The sequence below is a fragment of the Dicentrarchus labrax genome, unplaced genomic scaffold (assembly GCF_905237075.1).
Source record: "Dicentrarchus labrax unplaced genomic scaffold, dlabrax2021, whole genome shotgun sequence".
Classification (NCBI taxonomy): Eukaryota; Metazoa; Chordata; class Actinopteri; family Moronidae; genus Dicentrarchus; species Dicentrarchus labrax.
The window spans coordinates 12,845,804-12,858,383 of record NW_026136722.1 but is presented as its reverse complement, the minus strand read 5'-3'; the positions used below and the strand labels follow the sequence as shown (position 1 = coordinate 12,858,383).

General features: G+C 38.2%; 1 protein-coding gene and 1 non-coding gene across 4 annotated transcripts in view; one reads left to right on the top strand and one right to left on the bottom strand.

Annotated features, from left to right (window-relative positions):
• The window catches only part of axin1 (axin 1), a 31,850-nt gene extending 26,758 nt beyond the window's left edge, over nt 1-5,092 (bottom strand). Inside the window, exons 1-3 of one of the 3 annotated variants that reach the window (XM_051388072.1) lie at nt 4,887-5,092; nt 3,979-4,086; nt 600-785 (exon numbers count right to left, since the gene is read on the bottom strand). The gene's annotated coding sequence lies outside the window, so the exon portion shown is untranslated. Of the gene's footprint in view, nt 1-599; nt 786-3,978 lie in introns of all 3 variants that reach the window. The other 2 variants (XM_051388073.1, XM_051388074.1) reach the window with 2 other exon arrangements.
• Nucleotides 5,093-8,895: 3,803 nt separating this feature from the next.
• trnat-cgu (transfer RNA threonine (anticodon CGU)) lies at nt 8,896-8,967 on the top strand. Its single transcript has one exon. It is a non-coding gene; the product is annotated as a tRNA-Thr (tRNA).
• Nucleotides 8,968-12,580: the final 3,613 nt, after the last annotated feature.

Here is a 12,580-nt window from a genome sequence, read left to right as displayed (position 1 = left end):
TTATGACAGTTAAACTGGGTCTCACTGGGTCACTATCAACAGACCAGTTGCACTGCTGCAAGAGGTGAAGAGAGAGTTACTGTCTTCCACTTGCAAAGGGGCTGAAAGCTAAAGACGGACCAAATGCTTTTGGTTTAGTGGTTTTCTTAAAAGGTCCAGTGTGTAACATTTAGGAGGATCTATTGGCAGAAATTGAATATAATGTGCATAACTATGTTTTTATTAGTGTATAATCACCTGAATCTAGGAATCGTTATTTTACCTTAGTAGCCTTTTGTATCTACAGACGCTGTGGGTTGGCTTCCATGGAGGCCGCCATGTGGAATGGACAATCCAAAAACTGGCTCTACATAAGGGCCACCGTAGTTTCTCCTTGGTGCTTGGAATACCATAACTACACCGCTAGATGCCACTAAATCCTACACACTGGTCCTTTAAGTATTCGGTCTGTGCCTGTGTGTGTGTGTGTGTGTGTGTGTGTGTGTGTGTGTGTGTGTGTGTGTACACATTGACCAGCTCTTTGTGTTTACATTTTGTAAATACTTCATATGAAGATAATTGAGAAAATGCTGATTTACATGCAAATCAACATGTTTTACCTTGAGCTTGATTGTCTTCCTCACACATCCTCCAGCAGTACATCCACTTACTGAGGATTCCATTGCATGGTTATTCGACACAGCGGGCAGCAGTAACGTTATCATCCCTCTTACTGCCCTGACACCAGTAGGCCTGGCCAAAGCAGAAAGTCGCCATAAAAGTTTGTCTTTGCCATCCATTTCTTCCTGAAGAAAAAAGAATATTTGTTAAGTCTTATTCATACACAGCAGAGAATAATGAGGAACTACTGTATATTTTAATTTTGCAATGTTAAATTCATCCCTTGTACAAATATATATATATATATATATATATATTAATTTGAAGATACCAATATGAGTAATATACTATATATATTCTTTAATAAAAAAATATTTTGAAACTCTGGAAAGTAGATACGTTTTTATCATGACAGTATCATAGGTCAAGCTTCATAATCTTTCACACCATAAACTGATAAGGTAGCATGGTGCCCTCTACTGAAACAGAGTTTTCCAAACAGTGACTTTCTGAAAATAAAGATTTACTCTAAAGGGACACATTTCTTGCATGAGAGTATATTTTCTGTTTAGCAACACAGGAGGCATACTGATGGAGACAAAATATACTGCTTAATACCGCTTCTTAAAACTTAACATCTAGTAACACATAACACGTGAAGCCCCACTGCTCAGAGCATTAAGAATAATCCATTACTTCCAGGAGTCTGAACCCATCATGAAGCCTCAGCAACCAAACTTAATATGATACGGCTGATTAAAGAACTAATTCCATTGTCATCCATGTGAGAATTGTTGCAGTGCATAAACCGCCGACCCTGGCTTCAGTTTTACAAGTTGATATGGAAGAGAGCGTAGGAGTACATGGAAGAATCATCAGACAGGCAAATCACATATCAAGGTTTCAGGCGCAGCACGCTCTCCAGCTCACCCCAGCTTTGCTGATAACTACACTAAAGCAACGCTGAATTATCAGCGGCGCTGTTTTAAACATCAAAACTGTGGGCAGAACCTGGCATGATCAAATGGAGGGGAGAACTGATGAGGAGAAACAAGGAAAAAGGAACACATAAATGAATACAGACAGCTTGTGTGGAGTTCATAAAGAGGACAAACGATCTTTCACCAGCAGCTACAGCTTCACAGTTAATCAAAAGAGGAGGGCTATGAAAAAAAAACGACCATACAAACTATAAACACAGCTTCAAGACGGCTGATGTGACTCCACATCAGTCAGAGCTGGGACCAGTCAAAAGCAGTGTCTGATGTTGATAGACTTCCCACACTCAGAGGTTCAAAGTTGCATCACTAATGATATACTATGAGATAGTTTTGGATTTTAATTTTTAAAGTACTCCATACCCACTAATGTGGAATCTATTATCTGTGGGCTACTGGGCATCTAATGAACTCCATGGATGCAACAGCTTGAACTACTACTCATGAGCTGTACCCATTTCTTTGTTTCAATTCAAAATATACATCTTTATTATTTTTGTATTACTTTTATGGCATTTTGGGCTTATTCAGTCATTAACTATGGAGGAAAATTTAATCCCTGGCCCCTGGCCGTTTCAAACCGAGGTTATTGTGAATCTTGTACATAACATACATTTCACTAATCTACCAGGATTATCATAAATAACTTTTTCAGAACATAGACAGCTGTGAGTACACAGACCTGAATTACGATGACAGCTAATAATATTTATCCATCGAGCTTTACTTGTTCCAAGAAAACTTGTTTGCTTGAGACTTTTTCCCCTTGTATCAGAATATCAAATGATAATGCATTTTGACATCTATTGGCATCCTACTTTCACACATTCACAAACATTTTCACAGTAAACTGCTGTAATGAAAGGTTTCAATAACGCAAGGGCAGGAATTTGTGTGACCAGAAGGTTGGTAAACATAATCTCTTGAACAACTAGCAATGGCTGGGTAAGGAGGGTGAATGAAAAACATGCTTCCCTTCCTCGGCAACTACAAACAAGAAGCCTTAAGCAAGTGGCCCAGTGGAGCTGCTCAGCAGGCAGAGGAACAATAGGAGACGTTTCTCTTTCAGATCTGAGGTGTGACTGTATCAACTAGACCTGGTTATTTATTAAATCAGCTAAGCTTATGTAAAAGTAATATTTTGTGTCAGAATTGTTAAAGAAATGTAGTTATAAAAACGTTAAACGAGTTATTGAGAGTCATTTAGATCAGTGATATTCATTTTTGAAAACGGAAAAATGAATTCTGTAGTATGTAGCTATAAGAGTTATTATAATCATGTCTCCAAAAGAAGGATGAATCTAAATATGTGAATAATTTCAGTTTCTTATTAAGAATTATACTAATGTTTGAAATATTTTCAAATTCATATCCATCCTGCTGCAGTTAAGGGCTACCAGAGGACATTTTCATGTTTCTTAATTCAGTCCTTTCAGTTGTCTTTTGTTCCACCTGTCAGTGTGGATTTAGACTCCCTAGTAGGCCTTGGCTGAAATAGGCTTATCTCTGTTGAAGACTCACTGATGAACAAAAGCCCATTAAGGAGTTTAAATGAATGCTCCCATTTTGAGTGCACACAATAGAGATTTCTATTTTTCAAATTGGCTGTCTTCAAAGAATTCACGAAAAGTTAAGACAAACAAAGAAACAACACGACATCTTTCAAAGCCCTCAAAGCTAAAAACTGGGAAGATTAGACTAAATTGAAACACTCAGAACCATAGATATGATTAACCAAGGTATTTAGAAAAGAGGGTTTAAATAAAGTGTGTCAGGCATGTTAAAGGTATTCAATGTTTGTTTTAAGTTCTGTAAAGGATCCGAAGAGAAATATCAAAAGATTGTCAGAAAATGTATTCTGGAGTCCTGCTGATGTCCTTTGTCCAGGCTGAATATATCATGACTAACAAGACTTGGAGTGGATTAGGCACAGAGGATTGAACAATTTGCAGACTTGAGTTTATTTTGCTGGATACTCTAGCTCACAGAGCACCATATTACCACAAGAAGGGAAAAATCTTATTAAAAAAGGCCCATATTTCCTATGGTGATATAATACCAACGACATACATCCATAAGCATGTACCAAATGGCGAAAGTACATTGTCAGACATCTGCTGGCTCGAAAAAATTCAAATTAATTTAAGCGTCCAGTCTATCGGGTCTTCAGTAGTCTGGTCATGGGATGCACATTCACTGGTCAAATCAAATGATGTGCTTCGGTTTTGATGAAAGGGAGAACAAAACAAAACCAGTATGGCACTGACATGAAAACGATAACAGACATAATAGAGCGATAAACAATACAATGGAAAGTTACCGGTAACCGTAGTTTTCACCCTCAGAGATTCAAAAGCAGACATCATACCTGCTGATTTACCTTACTGTGTGGTTCTTGATTTTGTTGTGTTGAATCGCAGACTACTCCCACCGCTTTTCTATGGATCGAGTATAGTCCAACGTAGTCTGCAGTGAAGACTGCCGCCATCTTTAATCACAACAGAGTCCATCTGTCGATGGTTCTTCCCTTTCTACCCTCTCTTTCTCTGTTCCAGTCTCTCTATTCCAGCCCTCTCTGTTTGTTGTGGGGGGTTCTTATTTTCCATCCAACATCAAACCACCATATCGACAGGCTCATGGGCCGCCCAGTAGGGGGGCAGCTTGAACATGCTGCATTGGCTGTTGTCCTTTTCCAAGCCGCAGATTAACTGACCACATTTATTTTTCTCAGAATGATACAGACAGCCTGCAAAAATTATTTCAGCTCTCAGGCCTTTGATTTCAACAAGCCTGGCCTCAAAGCTTCTCCATGACTGTCCCTGAACGCATCTTTTCCTCAGATGTTCTGATTGATGGGATTTGGACCCCTCTTTGATTGAGGCCACATCTGTATATCTACTTGCAAATTCACAAATGACAGATTCGGATCATTTAAACCGAAAAACATTTTTTTTTCCATTTACAGCTGCTCCATCATATGTTACTAAAAAGAACATCTTCTTTTCAAGCAAAGCTCAGTTGGAATTGTCTGATCTCCTCAACTGAAACTAAATTTGACCTGAGCAGCCTCGGACTACATTTATAAGTATAAGCAGACTGTCTGTCTGCTTTCATGCAACTAATGCATTTCATTTAAAGTGACACTTCCTTTTTGTTCCTCCTGGTCCCTTTTTGCGTTCAAAGCTTGAATGCAAAAGCGTATCTTGTTTACTGTCACTGTTTTGTTCCGCCAAACACTTTCAATGAACAATAAGAGGAGTTGAATTTCAAAATGGTAGATGCTCTCACCTTCCTCTCCCGCTGTGTGGCTCGTCGGATCTTGTTTCTGTGGTCCGCCATGACTGGGCGCAGTCCCCTGCCTGCCACTCTGCAATACTTTCTCGTACTCATAAACCTGTTTCTGATTCTTACTAGTGTGTTGCTGAAAGATGAGCATCTTTACTTTATATTGCAGCTTCAGCCGTGCGACCCTATTGGAGGAAACAAGGACCAGATGATTGTCTGCACAATCGTATTGTAGCTATGGTAACAGACCCAACAGGCATGAGTGATGTGCACCTAATTGCTCTGTACACATTAAGCAACAGAAAGGGAAAAAAAGAGAAACATAAATTAAGCAGTGTTGTGCCAAATCAAATGAGTTTCTAAGACATTACACATTTCAGCCCCAAAGGCGTTTCAATGAACTGCATCACAAAGTGGTATTTTATTAAAACTTACATCCCTCTGTTGTATGAAGTTGTGAAAATAGCCCACTGAATTAAGGGGTGAATGCAAAGAAAGGAGGAGAACGATGGATGAAAAGAAATTTTGGAGAAAGGGGGAGAGATGATATTGCCTTTGTTATGTAGCTTTATCTGCTGCTTACCTTTCAACTGGATTTCACACTTGCGTATCTGGTTGTAGCCAGGGTCAGATCCAGCATACCCTTCTCACAATGACCAATTTTCTCCTCACACTGCACCAGCAAAGAGTCACGGGGTTGGCTGCCACTTGCATTTGTCTGGATTGTGATGAAGTTAAGCACATTTTAGTCCCAGATTTTAACGTGTCAGTGGTCTGTACAAACAACTACAAAATAAAACTAATTACAAAAGACTAGCAGGAGTGAGATCTCAAGATAAACAGCAAGATGCCAAAGGGGTGAGCTCTTCAAAACTAACTTGAATGATCTGATAAAACTAAGGATGCCTGATATGTTATTCAAGAACATTTTGTAAGTTGTACATTATTATAGCAAATATTTATAACTATTGCTTTAAAGAAGGTTTTTTTTTCTTTCAGCTCATAAATCCTTGATTGTAGCTAAGCTGATGGTCTCAGCACTGTATACCCTGAGCTAGTTAATCACAACTTCTGTGGCATTGTAGCAAAACTTTCCGCGGAACAGAATACTAATAATAATTAATTAAATTTATTTTTATTTGTATAGCGCCAATTCATAACAGACGTTATCTCAGGACACTTTTCAAATGGAGCAGGTCTAGACCGAACTCCTTATAACATTTACAGAGACCCAACAGTACCACCATGAGCAAGCACTTGGCGACGGGGGCAAGGAAAAACAGTCCGTGTATCTTTTGGTCATTCGATTTTCCTTTCAGAAACGGGTATTAAAAAACAGACAAATAAAACTGAAATACTTTTTCATGGTCAAAAAGGGATGAGCTAAATTAAAAAAAATATTCGATTTTCATTTTCTATTTCATATAACAACAAATAAAATCACTAGAAAACTGAAAAAAGGCCTGTTTTTTCATATTCTGAGACCGGATGTTGTCATTTACAGGACGGTGCTGTGTAGAAGAAACAGTAGACTAGTAGACTGCGGTCAATCCAGCCGTGAGTCCGATCTCCGTGGTCAAATCAGCCGCACTTAAATGTCGAGTGTACAAGTATTCTCAGCATTATGGTAAATGCGGAGAAACAGCGTATTTACTTCCGGTTTTCAAAATAAAGGTATTTAGAACAGTAAGCTATAATTCGAACCTACATTTAAAATAAAATATGTTACATTAAAGTGTTTCATGCGCCCCTGATGAATAAAAAACACTTTATATCAAGTATCTTTACTGCACCAGGGTGGAGAAATGCCAAAATAAAAGCATAAAAGCTAAATTCTAACATTATCATTTCATTGCTACTTAGCTATTGATTCTTTCAAGTTGTGCAGTGTCTTTTAGAAACAACACAGTCCTCTAACTTTCTAAAACAGTCTATCAACACAAGTTTTGACTTTGTGTTTGGCTCACAGCCAGTTGCAAGACTTATGCAGGGATAAATACATTTAATCTGATTTAGAGTGATTTTAATTGATGAAGATACTGCTGAGGTACAGAGGTGGGCCTGACTGATGTCCTGGTATGAGCTATGACGTACACAGTTCCTCCATTAGCATGTCTGCTTAAGGGTTTAACAAAGTCGTGTTATTGGTAAAGTAACTAAATGTATTGCAGTGCATACTTTTAACTTGTGCTGATATCCCCTTGCTGTGTGCACACAACAGTATATGAAGATGTCTAGCACTTTTCAGATTAAATAAACACTCAACATTTATAGCCATTATGGCTGTGCTAACATGCTTACAGAAAAATAAAGTATCATTATACAGTATATAATTTTGCTGGTCAGTTATCATGATTCCAACAGAAAATGCACTTGAGTCTCACTCTTGTTTACATAACAAAAGAGCAAGCTCTGTAAAGCTAAGGGCAAAAAAAAAAAGCAATATTCTTACAGATTCAGGGCACAGGAGTATTCTTGCACAAGCGCAGCAAAATAAGATGATTTTTCAAAGCAATACACCAATAAATAATTAAATAGATTGGTGCAGTAATACTTCTTATTCTCTCAGGGAGTGAGCTGCTTGGTGTTCCCACATGAACAATGATGCCCCAGATCTATGTGATCTCTTGTCTGTAACATATTGTGTTTAAGATAAAAAAAAACAAAGAATCAATTCCATGTGACATTAAAAAATTGACCACCAGGCATTAAAAATCTCTTCGATTCACTCAAGGATACTGTTTTATCAACCATTGGTACAGTAAGTTGCTTTTAAGACATTTTGTTCGATAAAGCTTCATAGCATAAATCCAAACTAACAGATAAAAAAGTAAATATTCATTCCCTAAGAGGTCTAGAGCTCTACAGTCAGCACACACACTTCCTCCAAAAACCTTGGAGATGTAGTGTGTATCTAGAATTTACCTGAAATTAGCTGGACTGTGAGAGAAACTGTGTCACACATCAAGGTGCTCTGAATTAAATCAACCTATGAAGTTTATTCAAGAGAAGCCCCTGTTTTTGGTCTGTGTGCTTACGACTTGCTGTAAGCAGGTCAAGGTGAATACTCCACATCTGTGATTTTCACTGCTAACTCATTCCCAATGGAAATGAGTCTTATTCATTTTTCAAACAGCCTCTAGGATATCTCATCCCAAAAAAAAAGGGTGGGGGGGAAACCCCTCAGGCAAGCATTCATCTTTGATGTTTTGAAAAGCTGCAGTCGGGCTTCATGCATATTGTATTGCTGAGAAAAAGAATTGCAAGCAGTCTACTTGTTCTCATAGTTATTAGCAATGCAAGCTCAGTCTCAGTCTGCACAATACTGATTCAGAACAGTGACCTTTCCTTACACCATCAGCCTCAGAGACAAGAGTTGGTAGACTGACACGAGTTCATGCTCCCAGTGAAATGAACCTGTTCAATCATGGGGACCAAATGAGAATTGATTGAGCATAATGCTCAGGGGTCTTTTAGTTTTAATGACTCAGTGGCTTTTCCTTTTATCACCAATCTTAAGACAAACTTTATATCTCCCCACCACTTCTAAGATTTAAAGGTAGACCATGTTACGCTGTGCATTCATCCTACATTAGTTGTAATCAACTTATATTTTGTTGACCTGGTTTATTTCTCAATAAGTTAAACTAATTAAACAAACAAAGAAAGAGTAGAGACTGTAAAGAGCGAGCCTTTGTGCTTCTTTGTTGCTGACACTGGAGGAAAGAGAGCAGAGACCTCTGCTTGCTGAAATCTGCAATAGAGAGACACGTTGTTCACACATGGTAGATAACAGCCTCCCCTTGTGGCCGAATTACAACAATACATCTATACCCGACATTAGTCTCAGTAGCTCATGTGGATCGTTTGCATGTTGGAGGGAGGAAGTAGAGCCTCGGCAGTGTAAAGGACAATGACTTTGGCTACCGCACCCTCATATCTCTGGCAAGCAATCGTTGACATGGTTAATAATAGATCTATAAAAACGGATAAAGACGTCACGTTCAGCGCAGGCGCGGTGGCCAAGTGGTAAGGCGTCGGTCTCGTAAACCGAAGATCGCGGGTTCGAACCCCGTCCGTGCCTTTTGAAGACACCACTGCTCTGGTGAGGTCCAGTGATCCAAAAGGTGGATTATAACATCTGAATTCATAGTGACTTTGGCAGTTGTCTTTAACAAACAATAGATTCTGTCTATACCAATATGTACAAATAGGCAACTATAATTGCATTTAGATTTTAACACATCAGCACTAAATATCTGAAAGAGAAACACTTTATTTTAATCAATTCACTTGACTGCCCTGGTGAAGTTCGAGAACCAACCATTCATATCCATATAAATATACAGTATACTTTTGGACAACAGTGGCTCCACAAGAGGCACTGTGGGCCTCACCCACTCAGGGCGAGCTTGCACAACAATGATGCACCGAAAGTCCCAGTGCAGTCACTTAACACAAAATGTCTTAAGTCTTATTCTTAACTGAACTGACAACTGGATGTCAGCCATGTCAGGCAGATGATGTGGGTATTTTTAAATATTTCTAAAGTCACCCAAACAAACCAAGTCATATGCTGCAAATGGAAAATACTGCTTCATTGTTGGAGAGGTTTGGATACATTTTTGATACCCATATCTATACCAATTGAAATTTTCCCCATTTTGTAAATATATATTGTCATTATAACTCCAAGAGATTATCTCTTTTTTTTGTTGATTCTTTAAAGCATTATTTCTTGAAATATTGAAAAGTACTTCTGAGCAATTTTGAATATGGTTTGCATACAAAAGGACACTTACAAGCCTTGTAAAACCTGTTTTTACATGTCAGCCTGAAATTTGGGATATTTGTGGACAAGAAGGTTGGGAATCAGTGATATTTTAAGAGTTTTAGTACATATTTTAGATTTATTAATCAATTATTTGTGATGTTTACATACTAATTTTCAGTTTATGAGAAGCATTAAATAGAGGTTTGTTTAAAGGACCTTTTTCCCAATATTCCATTAAGTCTATGAAAATATGTTTTCCCATCACATTGTGATATTTCACTATAATTATGCATACTCAGCTGACACTCGTCTGACTAATACAGTTTCCTTGGTAACGCTCCGTGTTGCAGCATCAATGATTCATACTTGGTTCACTCTGCAACGTATCATCACTTTTCATATGCTGAAGTGACCCTTTGTGAACTGACACATGATAGGAAGGAAACAACTAGAAGCTTCTGCAGTGGTTTGCCAAAATCTTACACAGCAATATCCGCTGCACAATACCAGCGGATAAAGTTCAGCCTCCAGCTACCAACACAGTGAGGTGAAATGCTGCATTTAGCACATAAATCAGTAAGTTTGGTCATTGAAAATAAGATCCAGATGGCAAAATTGCAAGCTCTGAAGTTTATTCATCATGATGGTGCAAAAGGAAACTGCTCTAACCATATGAACAAATAAAATGCACCAAGGTTTCATGCACAAGCAGATCTCCCTGTGTGTTTCCTCAGATGATACTTTAATATTGTGGTATGGAGGTGAAAGGCAAGTTGTTTATGAGGAATTTGAGGTGTAAGGCAAGTTGTTTATGAGGAATTTGAGGTGTCAGGCAGGTTGTTTATGAGGAAATTTGTGCTCAGATAGTCTAAGATTTTCATGTGAGCTCTAAAAATGGCTCATAGGTATTGCGCTGTCAAGGCCATTGTGATTGACATCTATTAGTAAGCTCATGCTGCAGTGCCAGCAGCTTGTTTCCATGGTAACCTGTGTGATTTTTTTGTGAACAGTGTCAATAATAATAAAAAACACTGATCCCATAGTCCATGAAACAAATAGAGAGAAAATATGAGCACTTAATTGTTTTATTTATAGTTTTTTCCTCTCCAGAAGGATTTCCTGCCATTGAGCTTTTGATTGATGACTTGACAAATGGAGAGAAACCAAAAGGTAAAATGTTTTAAAATCCAGCAACCTTAGCTGATATAGAGATTATTAGATATATTATATATTCTATCTATATATCTATATATTAGATAGGAATCACATCTCAAAGGAGTGTTTACCATAAAAGTATATGTGTGCCTACATCAGCATATGACATAATCTCACATTAGTGACAATGAGTGTGTCACATTACATTTCCTCTAACAAGATTAAGAAAGCAATTATCAGAACCCTTCTAAATAGTTCCCCTTATCACAGCTCCTGTTAAAATTCCAGATATAGCAACAGAATAAGTGACCGCATTCCTTATGTTTTAATGATCAAGCTTTTACTCTTTTCCCAGTGTTTTTGCGGCACAGATGGGTGGTGCGGGCCTGGAGAAGAAAACTCTCTTACTTCTGCAAGCTGGTTTAAAAAGCAGAATAAGAGCTGCCTTTCCAATTAGGAAACAGCACAATGCAGGAAATGTGCAGTCCTAAGCAAAAAAAACATTTGCCTCTAAAATTGGAGCTAATTGGCCAGACGGGGTCACTACAAGCAAAAGTTAAAACTTCTTCACCTTAGTCTTCATTCTCAAATTATTTAACACTGTTTGGCCATATTGCCCATATTACTCACCCTCTCTTCATACACCTTGGGGCATTTTCTGTCTGCTTCATTTATTGAACAGCTCATAAAATAGCTATGGTGGAATCCCTAGGTAATGAGAGATGAGGCCCACATTATAGATTTAGAGTTATATTACCCTTATATTCTCTAAATGAGCTGCTGAGTTGTGTACAGATTCTTTGTGTTTTTGTTCCTATCCTAAACCTATTAATTCTGAACTGAAAATCTGAATAATAAGCATACTTTGATAACTATTATCACACATATTTTACTCTGTTATCATGTCTTCCCTCTTGAAAATGTATGGACAAAATTACAATATGGTTCAATTGTACAATGTATTGTATTGATGTTTTGAATATAATTTACTAGGCCTTCAGTCCTGAGCATCGCTTTCTTTGTTAATTCTTTATTTTAATCTCTTTTTAATTTCTCCTCTGCCACCAGCAAAGGAAAACAATCTTCAAAGAAAAAGAAAAACACAAAGGAGACTAAAATAGGAGGAGGAGGAGGAGGAGGACAAAAGAATGCAATATATTGGCAGCAGGTCCAAGTCTGCTGTTGGCTGCACACATTGATTTCCTTGTTTGTGTGGGTGGTAGCATTCTGAACTCAGCTGAGATTTTTACACAGTAAATGCAATGGATCCCATCAAAACCATGCTTCCAACCAAAAGGACATAGTCAGTACTTCAGTAGAAAGCTGAACAAACAGACTTGGAGACCATACTCACCCTTGAAACAAATCAATCAAAATCAACAACACACAGTACAACTGAACACAGCAGTCCAAACAGGCATACAGATCTTAATGCTGGTAAAGAGTCATACTTTGTTCTGCACATGGCTGTTATTGTTTATGTTTTGAGCTGTTTAAGCCAAGACTTCATTGTGTGCCATCTGGCTCTCGGCTGGGGAGCCAAACAGTTGATTAAAGGACGCAATTAGCGTGGAACAGGTTCTGTCAGCTCAGCCGGCAGGGATTAAAGAATGCGCTCATTCATTGTGACAACCACGCTGTCATGCATATGTAGGATAGGCGACCAGCATTTTCTTCAATCACAGGATTTCCTCAAGAGCGCCGTACTGCTTCAGAAATGTTAATGTGAGGTCAGAGTTGTTTTTAACCGGGATTTGAATGTCAGCTG